This window comes from Scyliorhinus torazame, chromosome 5 (genome assembly GCF_047496885.1).
Source record: "Scyliorhinus torazame isolate Kashiwa2021f chromosome 5, sScyTor2.1, whole genome shotgun sequence".
Lineage (NCBI taxonomy): Eukaryota > Metazoa > Chordata > Chondrichthyes > Carcharhiniformes > Scyliorhinidae > Scyliorhinus > Scyliorhinus torazame.
The window spans coordinates 112,775,727-112,789,195 of record NC_092711.1 but is presented as its reverse complement, the minus strand read 5'-3'; the positions used below and the strand labels follow the sequence as shown (position 1 = coordinate 112,789,195).

At 46.5% G+C, this 13,469-nt stretch overlaps 1 long non-coding RNA gene across 1 annotated transcript; it reads right to left on the bottom strand.

Annotated features, from left to right (window-relative positions):
• Positions 1-8,872: 8,872 nt before the first annotated feature.
• LOC140419465 (uncharacterized) lies at positions 8,873-9,377 on the bottom strand. The gene is made up of 2 exons (XR_011945804.1): positions 9,285-9,377; positions 8,873-9,160 (listed from the first exon to the last, which is right to left on the bottom strand). It is a non-coding gene; the product is annotated as an uncharacterized lncRNA (long non-coding RNA).
• Between the last annotated feature and the right edge of the window lie 4,092 nt (positions 9,378-13,469).

Genomic DNA, 13,469 nt, shown 5'->3' with positions numbered 1-13,469 from the left:
TTTAAATAAAGGTTTAACCTTTGTCCCAGTACAAAAGCCAGACAATACACAAATTCAAATAGATCTTGAAAGATTTTACAGAAGAATTAAAATTCTGAGTTTCTTTGAATACTCAACATCAGAGGATGAACAACCCTTCCTACCCCAATCGGATTGGAACCCACCGGAACAGAAAATCGACCCGAAAATGCAAAGTTTTATCCAAAACATTAACTCAGACATTACAAAGATCAAACAAGTAAACGATAAACAAAACTTAACAAGAATAGAGGCAAGCAATCATGCAGCTTAAATCTAACTCAAGATATCATTATAAAACTAGCAAAGGGAATAATATTATTATTATGAATCGGCAACAATACCTTTTTGAAGCTTATCGGCAACTCAACAACACTAAATATTATACTAAATTACCAGCACCAATATACCACCAAACATATGAGCAGATCACAGACTTGTTAGTACAATTATACAATTTACACTGTATTACTGAGAAACAAATGGACTATTTTAAACAATTTCAACCTTTACCACGAATATTTTACCTCCTCCCAAAAATACATAAAAATCCGGAAACATGGACTGTACCACATAAAATTCCCCCAGGTAGACCCACAGTTTCAGACTGTGGGAGCGAGTCCTATTGGATTGCGGAATACATTGACTCATTTTTAAACCCCTTAGCCCCAAAACATCCGAGTTACATTAAAGACACACATCATTTCATTGAAATTGTTAGATCCCTAACTATCACTTCTAACACAATACTATTCACCATGGACGTCGATAACCTCTACACCAACATTGAGACGGATAGAGGAATTGAGGCGGTGAGAAATATTTTCAAGAAATAGTGGCAACCTGATAGACCGGATGCAATCCTTGTTCAACTATTACACTTCGGACTGACAACAAATGACTTTCAATTTAATAACAAACATTATCTACAGATTAAGGGTACAGCAATGGGCAAAAAATCTGCACCGGTTTATGCCAATATCTACATGGCCGAATGGGAAGAAACTGTCTTCAAAAAGTGCCCCAAGACACCATGATGCTGCTGCAGATATCTAGATGATATGTGGGGCATTTGGACACACACACAACTGGAATTTGACCAATTTGTACATATCCTGAACAATCATCACCCATCTATTAAAATCAAAGTCATTACACATGAACACACAATTGATGTTTTGGACACCACTGTATATAAAGGCAAATGGTGAATACAAATTAGCTCCTAACGTTTTCTTTAAACCGACAGACACTCATGCACTTCTGCACACGAACAACCATCACCCGAAACACGTTTTTCGGGGCCTCATCAAATCGCCATTGACAAGGTTCCACCGCATTTGCTCAGAAAACTCAGATTTTGAGACTGCAGTACATACTTTATTTACAGCTTTACAACATAGAGGATACACAAAAAGATTTCTTAGATATTTTAAGTCAAACTTTCTCGCAGAATTACATAATCCCTCCAGCAATAAAACTTTGTCCTCAAAAATACCTTTTGTAATACAGTACAACAGTAAAACCACACAAATAAATAAACTCATCAAAAAACATTTGAGAAATTTAAACAGGACATTGTTCCATTAGCCCATTGGGATATAGTCTCTGCCGACAAGAGAAGCAAGAACCTAAAAGACCTTTAGGTCAAGAGCAAACTACCCTTGGAAAAGACCTACAATTGTGGACGTGCCAACTGCACAAGCTGTAAATATTTTAAAATCACATCTATAATTCACAATCCCAGAGTAGGAAAAGTACCTCAATAAAACAAAAAATAACATGCCAACATAAAAATTTGGTCTATGCTATACGGTGTAAAAGGTGTGATATTTTGTACATCGGCGAAACAGACTGACAGGACATTGCAGTGAGATCCGTACTTAGAAAATACATCAATTAATTAACATACATTTTGTAGAGCTTGGCCTTGATGCATTACAAATTATAGGCTAAGAAGCAAATAGCAAATGGTCAACTCCACAAAGAAAAAGACGTGAAAGACATTGGATTCTAAATCTTAGAACAAAGTCCCCGAACAGTCTAAATGAAAATTGAACAGAATTTTCAAACATGAATACATATTCCCTTGATAACAACGCTTATTCAGTCTTTCATCATACCCTGACCCCGAGTCTCGACCTTAACCTTAAACCCTGACCCCGGCCCTTGATCCCCACCCGAACACCTTGGGCCTTGAGCTTTGTATCTTGGACCTCACCCTAATCTTAACCCTAACTCTATCCCTAATCTTAACCCTAACTAGGGTATAGTAAACACAAATCTATCCCTAAACCACACCCCCCCCAATCCCCCCAAAAAAACCTGGTCGCTTGAAGTTGTAGCCCCAGGTAAGGGACAGGGAACAAAAACAAGGTAAATTATGATCTTTTCATAACACCAAAATATATGTTCATATGTATGTTATATGACATACGCAAACCCTAACCCCAATACAACAATAACTTATACATCACCTATCCACACCCTAAAACACAACCCTAAGTCCCTGGAGGGGTAGATTTATCCAGACTCGAACCCTAAATTACAACAACCTTTACATCACCTATCCACACCCTAAAATCTAACCCGAAGCCCCTTGAGGGATACATTTATCCAGACACTGAGCCTAACCCTGGATTACAACAACCTTTACATTACCTATCCACACCCTAAGACCTGACCCTAACCCACCCGAACCTGACCATAATCACCCGAACCATAACCCTAACCTAACCTAACCCCAATTCTTGGCTAACCCTAACCGTAATTTCTTCCCTCATCCTAAAATTACTACAACTTTTACATCACCTATCCACACCCTAAAACCTAACCCCAAGTCCCTTGAGGGGAACATTTATTCGGATCCTAACCTGGTGCTTCAATTACAACTTTTAGACCATCAATTCACACCCTACACCCTAACCCCAAGTCCCTTAATGGGAACTGTGGTAGTACCAGGTATTGCGGTACCCAAGAGGCTGATGTCCATTGGTTAGACCCAGGAGTCTACCATTGGCAGTTGTACGTAGCTCCGCCTGTCAAACGGTGCCGTCCCAGCAGCCTTCACTTTCTGTATCAAAGCTGCTGGGGAACAAGGTCTAGTAGATTGAAGCCTTCAGTTATGAAATCACTTCATCTTGAGTGTAATTGATCGCGCATCAATTTAATCTACTAGACTTAAGCTGGCAGGATGGATCTCCGAATCAAACCGGAGTGCCTTCAACTCAGCCCCCACGCGGAGAACTCGGCTGCAATATTTAAACGCTGGCTGGCGTGCTTTAACGGCTACCTCGAGACGGCCGGAGGCACCCCCACTGGACAGAAAATGCATCTCCTGCGCTCAAAGGTCAGCCCTGGGATCTACCCATTTATCGAGGAGGCGGAGAACTATGATGCCGCGATCGAACTGCTAGAAGGACATTATATCCGTCCTGTAAATCAGGTCTACGCACGTCACCTGCTTGCAACTAGACGGCAATGCCCCAGGGAATCGTTGGAAGATTTCTACCGGGCGCTACTGGTGCTGGGCTGAAACTGTGGCTGCCCGCACGTTTTGGGGGGCGAGCACACGGAACTTTAAATCAGAGATGCTTTCGTATCAGGTATGAGCTCCTCAGATATCCGCCGAAGACTTCTAGAAAGGGACACCCTGGGACTTAGAGAGGCACGGGCCCTGGCAGGGTCCATGGACGTTGCCTACAAAAACGCGCAGTCCTATGCGCCCGACCACGCGACGGCCCCCTGGGCTGCGTAGCACCCTGCAGACCTTCTCCCTGACCCCGCAGGCCTGCACTACGAGACGGCCCGCTATCGCCGCCGGGCCCCGGTTTCTTCTGCGGGCAGGCGAATCATCCCCGCCCGCACTGCCCGGCCCACACCGCCACCTGCAAAGGGTGCGGCAAGAAGGCCACTTTGTGGGGGTCTACTTGGCCCGCGCCGTGGTCGCGGTCTCCAGCGACTCCAGAGTGCCGCGGCAACCCCCCTTCAGGCCCTGACCGGCCAGCGCTCACCGCCACCCCCCCTATCCTAGGGCCACGTGCGACCCACGGGCGCGGCCATCTTGCCCCCCGGACACCACGCTGGACAGGTGGGCGCCGCCATTTTGTCCATTGCCGCCGCCATCTTGTTCATCCACGGACACCATGTGCGACCCATGGGTGACGCCATCTTGGATGGGGCCCCAGGTCCCCAGCACGGCCGACTACAGGCTGCCCGATCAGAACTCGCAACTGCTTCATCTGGCCTCGGTGACACTGGACCAAAGTCGACCCCGGACACTCGCAACAGCTACAACGACGGACTTCATCAGCGGCCATGAGACGTCTTGCCTGATTGACTCTGGGAACACGGAAAGCTTTGTTCACCCCGACACGGAGCTGTTCACTTGTAACCCACCCTGGAAACCAAAGGATCTCCCTGGCCTCCGGGTCACACTAGGTGGAGATAAAGGGGTTCTGCCTCGCAAACCTCACTGTCCAAGGCAGGAAATTCGACAATTTCCGCCTGTATGTCCTGCCGCACCTCTGCGCGGCTACCCTCCTGGGGCTGGACTTGCAATGCCATTTGCAAAGCCTGACCTTTAAATTCGGCGGCCCTATACCTCCCCTTACTGTCTGCGGCCTCGCGACCCTTAAGGTCGACCCGCCTTCCCTGTTTGCGAACCTCACCCCGGATTGCAAACCCATTCGCCATCCCCTGCCCAGACATGACCACAACCACCGTCATTAAGGCCCTCCAGGGTATCTTTACACTGTTCGGTTTCCCCGCGTACATACACAGTGATAGGGGGTCCTCCTTTATGAGCGACGAACTGCGTCAATTCCTGCTCAGCAAGGGCATCCTACGGACCAGGAATCTCCCAGTTTCCCGCTGGCAAGAAGTCCTCCCGATGGCCCTCCACGCCATCCGGTCGCTGCTCTGTACAACCACAAATCAGACACCTCATGAACGTCTCCTTGTTTTCCCCAGGATGTCCTCCTCCGGGACCTCGCTCCCAACCTGGCTAGCGACACCCGGACCCATCCTGCTTCAGAAGCACGTGAGGGTCCACCTGCTGCACGCTAACCCCCAGTACGCCTACGTGGCATTCCCTGACGGCCGGCAAGATACAGTCTCCCTTCGGGACCTGGCGCCCGCCGGAACCCCACACGCACCCGAACCATTACCCCCACCACTCCTGCCTAGGCCCGCCCACCCACCAATGCCCCCTACAGGCACCCCCCCCCCCCCCCCCCCCCCGTGTCAACAGTTTGCCCCAACAGCGCCGCCTAGGGTTGACGAAGCTGCCAGGGAGGCCAAAACCATGGTCCCGGAGTCGCAACCACCGGGACGCCCACCAGAATCACCACCGAAGCACAGACGCTCCAAAAGGACGACCAGGCCACCCGATCGACTGATTGCTTCACTGTGAACACTTTGTAAATATCCTCGACACCACGGTACCTCCATACCTGGTCATACCATGCTAAAGGCGACTGTTACCACTGGCCACCACCCCGGCCGGACTCTTTTTTAACAGGGGGTAAATGTGGTAGTACCAGGTATTGCGGTACCCAAGAGGCTGATGACCATTGGTTAGACCCAGGAGTCTACCATTGGCTGTTGTACGTAGCTCCGCCCTGACAGGCGGAGTATAAGAAACGGTGCCGTCCCAGCAGCCTTCAATTTCTGTATCGAAGCTGCTGGGGAACAAGTTCTAGTAGATTAAAGCCTTCGGTTATGAAATCACTTCGTCTTGAGTGTAATTGATCGCGCATCAAAACATTTTCCCGGACCATACCCCTAAATATTAACCACTGTCTTACCCTCAGAAACCCACAACACTACAACTTAACCCGAGCTCACTACTATCCCATATTAGAAAAAAAATTATCTGAAGTGAATAAATTAACAGATATATCTGTATGAACGGCAATGTGTGGAGTGAACTGGTGCAAGGAACGCTTACTTGGTGCTACTTAACCCCATAAAGGGTGATCTCCTCGCTGCAAAACCTTCCCAGCTACACGTTCGGACATTGAATCTGTTCAAAAATTCAAATAACTTAATAAATATTTTAACTTAATAAACTATATATGTTTTTTCACTTGGGATGTTAGTTAATAAATTTTTTAAATTTTAAAACCCTAACCCAACAACTTCTACATTTTTTTAATGCACCATCCTCCCAACCTTCTCCTTAATACAACTACAATCTAATCTTTGCTTCGAACTTTCTACTTTCCATTTGTCTCAAATTTCCAAAATACGTGTTTAGTTTCGTGAAAAGAGATGACGTAAAATCCTATGCGGAAAAAAAAGTTGAACGTGCGCCAGTTAAAGTGGCAGACGCTCCGGCACTGTATCCCTCATTGGGTGCAGACGGAAAGGGGAATCCCTCATCTGTCCGCAACCCTATAATTTCTCATCTTCTACTTCCTTCCCTTCTTAAATTGGGGTGTTACATTAGTCATTTCCTTGTCCTCTGTGAGGCCCTTCACTACAGTGATCCCTGAAGGATCATCACCAATGGCTCCACAATCCCTGCAGTTATCTCCTTTGGTACCCTGCAGTGTACTCAATCCAGTCTGGGTGATTTATCCACCTTCAGACCTTTCAGCTTCCCCAGCACCTTCTCCTTAGTGATGGCCACTACACTCACCTCTGCCCCCGACTTTCTTTCCCCCACTCCCAGTTTTCCCTTTCCTCTGTTGAACTGCCCTCCTGCCCCTGGATTTGGAGCATCTTGTGAAGGCACTGCTAGAAGTTCCGCTCCAGTGCTTTTGAGCTGCCTGCTCCAGGTTTTTCGTGATTCTAAAGCCTTTAGAGGGTAGAGTGAGGGATAGCCAACAGCTCATGGAAAGCAATGGCATGCATGGTTTTATCAGCGCTGCCAATACAATTGATGACCTAAGCAGTCAATGGCCCACCCCACTGAGAGCAAAGTGTGGAGGGGAACTCATCAAGGACAGACAGTCAGTCAGTGCTCACTGGAGGGAACATTCTGAAGAATCCCTCGACCGAGACTCTGTCTTTGACTTCAACGTCCTCAAGTCAATTCCTCAGTATCCTGTCCCCGTGGTACCCCGTGAGTGAAAAAGCCATTCAACAGCTGGAAAACACCACGGCCTCTGGAGCAGAATGAATCCCTGCTGAAATTCTAAAGCATGGCAGGGTTACACTCCTGGCATAGCTACACAATCTCATATTCCTCACCTGGGAAGAAGGATGCATGCCGGGGATCTCAGACACTGTGACTGTATTGAAGTCAGACAAGTCAGGTCAGACTGTGGTAATTACACAGGGGACTCGCTGCTGTCTGCCAGAGAAGATCATTGCCAGGGCAGCACGGTGGCACATTGGTTAGCATTGCTGCCTCATGGCACCGGGGTCCCAGAATCGATCCAGGCTCTGGGTCACTGTCCATGAAGAGTTTGGACATTCTCCTTGTGTTTGCGTGGGTTTCGCCCCCACAACCACAAAGAAGTGCCGGTTAGGTGGATTGGCCACGCTAAATTGCCCCTTAAATTGGAAAAAATGAATTGTGTACACGAAATCTATTTTTTTAAAAAGAGATCATTGCCAGGATCCTCCTCAATGATCTCATCTTAGCGGCAAAGAGTCACAGTTTGGTGCCTCACGAAGTGAGAAAACCTAAGACATTCTACAATATGTGACAAACTCAAGCAAAATACAAGGAACAGCACCAATCACAGGTCTTTTCCTTTTTTTAAATAAATTTAGAGTACCCAATTCTTTTTTTTTCCAATTGAGGGGCAATTTAGCGTGGCCAATCCACCTACCCTGCATATCTTTGGGTTGTGGGGGTGAAACCCACGCAGACATGGGGAGAATGTGCAAACTCCACACGGACAGTGACCCAGGGCCGGGATGCGAACCTGGGTCCTCAGCGCAGCAGTCCCAGTGCTAACCGCTGTGCCACATGCTGCCCCTCACAGGTCTTTTCTGACATCACAAAAACACTTCACACTGTCAAAGTGATCTTTCATTCAGTATGTTCCTCAAATGTGGCTGTCCTCAGAACTTGTCCACCATCCTCCACCACGATGACACACAAGCCATATTCTCATCAATGGAAACACCCCAGACACTATCTCAATGAAGACTGGGATCAGACAAGACTGTGTCACTGCAGAAACCCTCTCCCCCTTCACGGTAGCACAGTGGTTAGCATTGTTGCTTCACAGCACCAGGGACCTTGGGTCACTGTCTGTGCGGAGTCTGCACGTTCTCCCAGTGTCTGTCTGGGTCTCCCACAAGTCCCAAAAGAAGTGAGGTGAATTGTAAATTGAATTGGACATTCATTATTATTCTGATTTTCCCTCAATTTACCCCAACAGGCGCTGGAGTGTGGCAATTGGGGGATTTTCACAGTAACTTGATTGCAGTGTTACATAGAAGATACATAGAAGATAGCAGCAGGAGGAGGCCTTTGGCCCTTCAAGCTTGAAAGTTACTTGAAATGAAATGGATGAAAATGAAAATCGTTTATTGTCACAAGTAGGCTTCAAATGAAGTTACTGTGAAAAGCCCCTAGTCGCCACATTCCGGCGCCTGTTCGGGGTGGCTGGTACGGGATTTGACCCGTGCTGCTGGCCTGCCTTGGTCTGCAAGGTTACTTAATGAAAGCTTACTTGTGACACCAATAAAGGTTATTATCCCATCTCCAGCAAATTACCCATGGGTGTGGAGATAATCGACAGGACAGGAAACGAACACCACCTTCAAAACAAAAACAGAATCGGTTCAACCGCCAACATTGAGCTCCAGTTTGCAGATGCCTGATCTGATGTTTGTTAAATCCATCCATCTCCCTTGATTCTATAACCATTAATACTTTCATGTCACAAACTTCTATCAATCTCAGTTTTTATAGTTTCTGTTGACTGAATCTGAACAGAATTCCAGATTTCACTATATTTTGTGAAGTGATTTCTGACATTGCTGCTGAACAGCCCAGTCTCAGTTAAACAAATAATTATTGATTTGGACATTTAAATGGTGACAATTATATTACTCTGAACTGGTAATGTAACACAATTTCAAAACCATAATAATAATTTGAGTAAAACACTGCAGAAGCTGGAAATGTGAAGTGAAAACACAAAGTTGTGGAAATCCTCAGCAGGTTTGGCAGCTTCTGTGAAGAGAGAGAAAGAGAGTTAACATTTCCAATGCAACCTGATTCTTCTTCACAACTGAGTGTTTGCAGCATTGTGATTTCATTTGCCAAACATACTGAATGTGAACTTTGTGGTTCTTACAGATATCTGGCTGTAAATCTGATTTCAGACCTTCCTCTGAACACTTTCCAACCTCAGCTCCAGCTCATTGTCCTTCACTAAAGACCCGGGTAGAAAATCCCGCCACAAGATGGCGGCGGCCGCTGAGTGATGTCACCGGGGAGGAAGTCCCGCCCACTCCCTCGAAGTCCCGCCCACTCCCTCTTCCCGTACTAAGATGGCCGCCCAAGCGCACTGCTCCAAGAACAAAAGACCCGACTTCCATTCCCAAGATGGCGGCGTTCGCCGGTTGATCCGGGGCCTGTCACCGGGGAGGAAGTCCCGCCCACCCCGTCTTCCCTAACCAAGATGGCTATCCCAGCGCTCCGCGCCAAGAAAAGACCCGACTTCCATTCCCAAGATGGTGGTGGTCGCCGGTTGACCCGCGCCTGTCAGTGGAGGAAGCCCTGCCCACTCCCTCTTCCCATACTAAGATGGCCGCCCCAGCGCTCCGCTCCAAGAACAAAAGACCCGACGTCCTTTCCCAAGATGGCGACCGGTTGCAGGGAAAATCCAGACCCGGATTACTTTCTTCCTATCGGCGTCAATCACTCCCCAGCCATTCTGAGTTGGAGCAGACACAGTGCGGGTGTGAAGCTGGACTCACGCGGGTGAGTAGAGGCCCCAAACCCCCCCCAATAAGACCCATTGATTTGTTGTCAGTCTGCAGCCAGGAGCTGGAGAACTGAACCCAGGCAGAGGAGAGGGAGGGAGAAAACTGGGAGTGGAGGAAAGAAATGGTGCAGATGGTGAGATGGGTTTGGATTTCAGCCCAGGGAGGAGGGAGTGTGTGTGGGACTGGGATTGACAGCTTTGGGGGAACAAGAGAGGAAAAAATGTTCCAGAGAAACTAGAATTGTCTGTTCAGAATTGCTATCCTGGACTGACAGTGATGACTTTTATAAACTCCTTTTACAGGATATTGGAAGTGGAGGATTGGCTGACAGAAAATTCAAACCAAACATCAAGGTCTGACAGAGTCACTCAATTTTTTTAAGCTGAATATCATCGGTATTTGAATGTGGAAGGAGTACTGTTTGTCTCAGGAAAAAGATAATGTTGTGGAGGAGAATGCTGAGACCCAGGCTATTAGAATAGATGGCATGGAGGTACGTAGGGAAGAGGTGTTGGCAATTCTGGACAGGCTGAAAATAGATAAGTCCCCGGGGCCTGATGGGATTTATCCTAGGATTCTCTGGGAGGCCAGGGAAGAGATTGCTGGACCTTTGGCTTTGATTTTTATGTCATCATTGGCTACAGGAATAGTGCCAGAGGACTGGAGGATAGCAAATGTGGTCCCTTTGTTCAAAAAGGGGAGCAGAGACAACCCCGGCAACTATAGACCGGTGAGCCTCACGTCTGTAGTGGGTAAAGTCTTGGAGGGGATTATAAGAGACAAGATTTATAATCATCTAGATAGGAATAATATGATCAGGGATAGTCAGCATGGCTTTGTGAAGGGTAGGTCATGCCTCACAAACCTTATCGAGTTCTTTGAGCAGGTGACTGAACAGGTAGACGAGGGTAGAGCAGTTGATGTGGTGTATATGGATTTCAGGAAAGCGTTTGATAAGGTTCCCCACGGTAGGCTATTGCAGAAAATACGGAGGCTGGGGATTGAGGGTGAGTTAGAGATGTGGATCAGAAATTGGCTAGCTGAAAGAAGACAGAGGGTGGTGGTTGATGGGAAATGTTCAGAATGGAGTTCAGTTACAAGTGGCGTACCACAAGGATCTGTTCTGGGGCCGTTGCTGTTTGTCATTTTTATCAATGACCTAGAGGAAGGCGCAGAAGGGTGGGTGAGTAAATTTGCAGACGACACTAAAGTCGGTGGTGTTGTCGACAGTGTGGAAGGATGTAGCAGGTTACAGAGGGACATAGATAAGCTGCAGAGCTGGGCTGAGAGATGGCAAATGGAGTTTAATGTAGAGAAGTGTGAGGTGATTCACTTTGGAAGGAATAACAGGAATGCGGAATATTTGGCTAATGGTAAAGTTCTTGGAAGTGTGGATGAGCAGAGGGATCTAGGCGTCCATGTACATAGATCCCTGAAAGTTGCCACCCAGGTTGATAGGGTTGTGAAGAAGGCCTGTGGAGTGTTGGCCTTTATTGGTAGAGGGATTGAGTTCCGGAGTCAGGAGGTCATGTTGCAGCTGTACAAAACTCTGGTACGGCCGCATTTGGAGTATTGCGTACAGTTCTGATCACCGCATTATAGGAAGGACGTGGAGGCTTTGGAGCGGGTGCAGAGGAGATTTACCAGGATGTTGCCTGGTATGGAGGGAAAATCTTATGAGGAAAGGCTGATGGACTTGAGGTTGTTTTCGTTGGAGAGAAGGTTAAGAGGAGACTTAATAGAGGCATACAAAATGATCAGGGGGTTAGATAGGGTGGACAGTGAGAGCCTTCCCCCGCGGATGGAAATGGCTGGCACGAGGGGACATAGCTTTAAACTGAGGGGTAATAGATATAGGACAGAGGTCAGAGGTAGGTTCTTTACGCAAAGAGTGGTGAGGCCGTGGAATGCCCTACCTGCAACAGTAGTGAACTCGCCAACATTGAGGGCATTTAAAAGTTTATTGGATAAGCATATGGATGATAATGGCATAGTGTAGGTTAGATGGCTTTTGTTTCGGTGCAACATCGTGGGCCGAAGGGCCTGTACTGCGCTGTATCGTTCTATGTCTGTTCTGTTTGTGGGAAAAGATTTCAAACATCAGTGTAACTGGAAAAGCACAGAGACGCACATACACAGTGAGTGTTCCAGTAAACTGAGTGTGGAAAGAGCTTTAAGCAGTTACACAGACAGAAAAACCATCACACCATTTACAGCGGAGAGAAACCCTACACGTGTTCTGTGTGGGTGAGAGTTCTATATAACTAACATAATTTTCGAGCTTTTACTCGATACTCGTCCTATGATGGCAAGCATGCCATATGCTTTCTTTACCACCATTTCCACCTGTGCTGCCACTTTTAAGAATCTGTGGACCTACATGCCCAGATCTCTCGGTTTCTGCTCCTGATGGTTCTGCCATTTATTTTATAGGTCCCACCTGGATTGGATCTACCAAACTGCATCACCTTGCATTTGTCCGGGTTAAATTTTATCTGCCATTTCTCTAGCTAATTTTGCAGCCTATCTCTGCAGTTCTATTCTCTGACAATCTTCATCACTATCCGCAACTTCTGCAATCTTAGTATCATCCGCAAACTTGCTAATCAGACCCGCTATGTTTTCTTCCAAGTCGTTTATATATATATATTACAAAGAGCAGAGGTCCCAGTACTGATCCCTGTGGAACACCACTAGTTACAGACCTCCATTCGGAAAAACACCCTTCTGCTGCTACCCTCTATGGCCAAACCAGTTCTGGATCCATCCAGCTAGTTCACCCCGACCCCATGTGATCTATGTTTTTGCACCAGCCTGTCATGAGGGACCTTATCAAATGCTTTACTAAAGTCCATGTAGACTTCCCTCGTCAATCATTTTTGTCACCTCCTCAAAAAACCCAATTAAATTAGTGAGACATGATCTCCCTCGCACAAAACCATGCTGTCTGTTGCTAATAAAACCATTCGCATCCAAATGTGCATTGATCCTATCTCTGGGAATCTTTTCCAACAATTTCACTATCACTGAAGTCAAGCTCACTGGCCCATAATTACCCGGATTATCCTTGCAACTCTTCTTAAATAACGGTACAACATTGGCTATCCTCCAATCCTCTAGGATCTCACCAGTGACCAATGAGGACACAAAGATTTATGTTCGAGACCCAGCGATTTCATCTCTTATGTCCCTCAGAAATCTGGGATAGATGCCATCTGGCCATGGGGATTTGTCTACTTTAATGCTTTTTTAAAAAATATATATTTTATTGAAAATTTTTGGCCAAACATCACCGTACATTGTGTATCCTTTACACAGTAAAATAACAGTACAAATAACAATGGCCTGTTTTATAAACAAAAAATAAATAATATATAACAAAAACTAAAACTAAATGGCAACTGCCTTGTCTCAGATAAACACTCTCCAAAAATATGATTTAACAGTCCAATATACAATTATCTATAACAACAACCTATACATATTATACATATATATTAACAACCCTGAGAGTCCTTCTGGTTCCTCGAGGACGATGAGTTTACCCTACA